Raw genomic sequence first — 4,338 nt, 5'->3', positions numbered from 1 at the left:
CCATCTGAGGCCCATATATCTGAAGGGCCAATAAAGGGTGGATATTTGATTACCATACAGATAGAGATTTGGGCCCTAAAGAAAGGGGCCCAAATGGTTCAAACCTTAAGGTAAATGCTATAAATAGGAGGTAAAGACCACATGTATGAACTGATCTCTCTATGACTATTCTACAATCACTATGCACACACACACCCCATTGGCTAAGGCCTTATAGTTGTGTACGGTGATTCGCTACTCCCAATATATCTAATTCATAGATACCTAGAGAGCACAAAATCCCATTTTGGTCTACTAGCCCTAGGCTAGACATCTCTATCACCTACACAGAACACCTTTAAAAATTTTGTCCTCAAAAGTTAGAGTTGTATGTGTTTGTACAATTTTGGATACTTACAATTATCTCTTATGCCAAGATTTTGATAATTTTTTTAATTTGACTACTAACTTGAGAATGACTGGTCTAGTTTCTATATCCTCTCAAGTATTTAAAATTCTACAATAACTATATTATGAAGAGGTAGGATATTCATACTACCAAATTTTTCTACTACCACTTCACTACCACTCTAATCACCATTGGATTCAAATTTTTTTTTTTCTCTCTTCATTCAACTTTTCTTCTAATCCAATGGTGATTAGAGTGGTAGTGAGAGGGTAGTAAAAAAATTTGGTAGTATGAATGTCCTATCCCTAGTACTTCAATATCCAAAATTTTCATGCCCTAGACATCCATTCATTTATTTATATTTTTTTTATACTTTACATGAATATGTTTGATACTTTTATTTTTTAAGAGTATGACCTATTTTTTTTAATAGCCAAGTTCCACTTTGATGAGACGATTGTATAAATAAATAGACTAACCGCATAAGAGTATGACCTATTTTTCTTAATAAAAAATAACAAAAATATGATATTTCAAGTCTACTGGTTAATCATTTCTACACATTATCAATTTTATCTTTTTTTAACAAATAATATCACCTTGATAGTTTCACTCTCTCGTCAATTTTCAAGTTAATTAAAAAATTTATCCTACCAAAAATTTTACTAATAAATTTATAATATTTATATCAAATAACTATCCGATTTTTATTATTGCATTATTAAAATTTCGCAAACTATATAAATTATTTTCCAGGCATTATTATTTTTTAGAGTAAGAAATTTTTTGCACTTATTACATAATTTGAAGAGTTTGATTATACTACTTACAAAAAAAATAAAAATCTCATATACTTATTAACATTTATTAAACTTATTAAACAATGTGTTAAAATAATATGATAATGTAAACATTTTCTCTAACAGTACATCAACATAAAATTATAGAGTAAATGGTATATGGGGTTTGCATTTGTTATTTAACATGACACAACAAACTTTCCTACACACATAATATTTTGTGCGGTCCACATTTTTTGAAGAAAAAAGAAAAAAAAGAAATTACAGCACGCAAAACGAATCTCTATATATTTCACAATCATTTTTTTTACAACATAACTCTTATAAAATTAACGGTATATTTTACTATGATATAGCATATGTATGCTATATCTATTATTATATGCCAAATGTCTTACATGCACATGATCCCTCCTAATATATCTCTCTTTGGTGAGTCTTGTGCCTAGCAACAATATGAAAATAACTTAAAATGTGGAGTGTAGACACTGCAGGAGTTGAAAAATGGGCGTTGAAGAATCATTTCATTTATGATCACACAATTTCTTGGGAATAGAAATGTTATTAAAATATTTATTAAATTGATTTTATTGAATAACTTCGACCCAATTCTTAACAATAGAAATAATATAAAAATTTTCTTAATAATAAAAAATGTTACACAATATATTAAAATCCCCAATTTATTTTTGGGGAGTAACTCTTTTGGTCTTCTTTTTTTGGTAAACAACTTTTTTGGTCTTTTTTAATATAGCATTGGTCTTTTGGTCTTTTTTAATATACCATATATGTCTGGCAGTGGCGGACCCAGGAAAAAAAATTTATGTCCGCACAATCAGTGGCGTAGTTCGGGGGCAGCGCCTCAGAATTTTTTTTTTTATATAAAAGTTTAAATCAACGCTTGAACCCGCTCATAATCTAGTTGCTTCCATAACAAGCTGCAGACAATAGTTTGACCGATTATTTTCCCCCTAAATCTTATCAATCCTTCAAAACAAATATGAGAATATACTCCAGTACATCCATACATCATCATTCTATTTTGGGATATGTTATTTTACCTAACATTTTTCTGCCTACCTTTGCCTACCACTCTCCAATACCGTTAGATCAAAATCTCAAGAAGAGAGAAAAAGATAAATGTTAGTTAAGATTCTGATCTAACGGTGTTGGAGGGTGGTAGGTAGAGGTAGGCAAAAAAATGGTAAGTAGAATAACCTATCCCTTCTATTTTATAGTGGTGAATAAAAAAGTTAACACTACCTATACAGAAGTAAAACAAAATCACAGTGAAGGTCTCGTCTCTAGATATTAACTTATTTGAGAATGTCAGACCTACAATCAATCATCTCTTTTTATAAAAATAAAAAAGGAAACGAAGGATGAAGAGAACGTGGAAATGAGTACGTGACAAGGGAGGAAGAATAAGTTTTCTTTCTAATCAATGTGCGTTGTTGCGTTGTTTTAATCATCTTCGTACGTTGTTACGTTGCTAACTAATATAAGAATAAATATCCTTTTTGGTCCCTAAAAAAAATTTGGTCCTCACTTTAGTCCATTATAAAAAAAAAATTAGTCACCTGATCCCTATGGACCCACTTTGGTCTTTCTGTGGGACTAGTGTAGGTCTTTTTTGAATTTGTGATGGACCACGATTTTAATTAAATTGATCTACTTTAAATTTTTTAAGGACCTCGAGACTAATTTTTTTTGTAAAGGACTAAATTGAGAATCATGTTTTTTGTTAGGGACTTAAAAAATTATTTACTCCTAATATATATATTGAATCAAGAGACAAATAACAATCTAAAAAAAAAAAAAAAAATTAAAATCAAAAAGTTTATGACCGCACTTGCGGGCATTTGCCCGCAAGTGGGTCCGCCAATGATGTCTGGCGATAGAGAGAGGGACACACAATTCAGAGAGGGATTAACACCAGCGGCGCAATAGCAACGATTTGATCCGGTGGTGGAGTGAGGCGGCGCGGCGGTGGCTATGTGCAGCGGCAGCGGCGGTAGAGAGTATAGTCAAAGAGAAGGGAAGAGAGAGGGGGGAGAGAACTGAGAAGGGAAGAGAGAGGGATTATATAAGGATCAAATCAGAATCGTCGGATCAAAAACTCAATCTAACGGTAAAATTAATTGGTAGTGACATGATACTTGGTTGTTACAATATCCTACCCCTATATTAAAATCCCAATTTATTTTTGTGGAGTAACTCTTTTGGTCTTCTTTTTTTGGGTAAACAACTCTTTTGGTCTTTTTTTAATATAGCATTGACTCACAATAAATCAATTCAAATTTTAAAAGTTGTAGTTTCACTGGCCAAAAAATATTTGCATAGATTTTACTTATATAAGTTAGATAAGTTAAATCAATTAATAAGTAATAAATTGTCGCATAATATAAAATTTTATGTAATTGTTGTTAATTGATTTAATTTATCAATTTATGCAAACAAATCAATTTATATGTTTTTAAATTTCATATTTTTAGTAGAATTTAATTAAATACTTAATTTTCAATAATATCTAATGTCATTAATTATTTTTTAAATATTTTTTTCCCAATTGATAGTAGTTAATAATTATTAGTTAACAATGAAAGGGCTACGAGGACAATTTTGGTAGTAGATCTATAAAATATACAGATTGGTGGATCTCGACAATCAATTGCATAGCACACCGCTTACATAATCTCTTACGTCATTTTTTGGCATTTATACACTTGGAATCTTTTTGGCAAGTAAGGTGTTTTTTTATACTCTTTTTTTTTTTATATATATATATAATTTTCACTCATATCTTAAATAAGTCAATTTTTATCATATTTATTTTTAACAGAAAAATATTTTCATTCATCAATTATTTTATTAAATATGATAAAAAGTAACCTATTTATAGTACTTATACTTTTATAATTATTTTATCCGTACTTATTTCTACTGGAGGAGTGAAAATGTGCTCCTTTTCTAGATCCTTGTGCTCGATCTCTTAGATGTTAGATCCATATGCATTAGTCAATTTATTAATGCATTAAATGGAATTCCAACGCGGCACTACTCTACACTTTGTTTTCTTCCACACGTTATCCACCATGTGTAATATAATATAGCTTTCTAATTGACCTTGTATATATTGAATAATAATCC

This window comes from Gastrolobium bilobum, unplaced genomic scaffold, assembly GCF_033153095.1.
Source record: "Gastrolobium bilobum isolate Gb01-03AN ecotype WA unplaced genomic scaffold, APGP_CSIRO_Gbil_v1 utg1099, whole genome shotgun sequence".
Lineage (NCBI taxonomy): Eukaryota > Viridiplantae > Streptophyta > Magnoliopsida > Fabales > Fabaceae > Gastrolobium > Gastrolobium bilobum.
Note: the sequence above shows the minus strand (reverse complement) of the source record.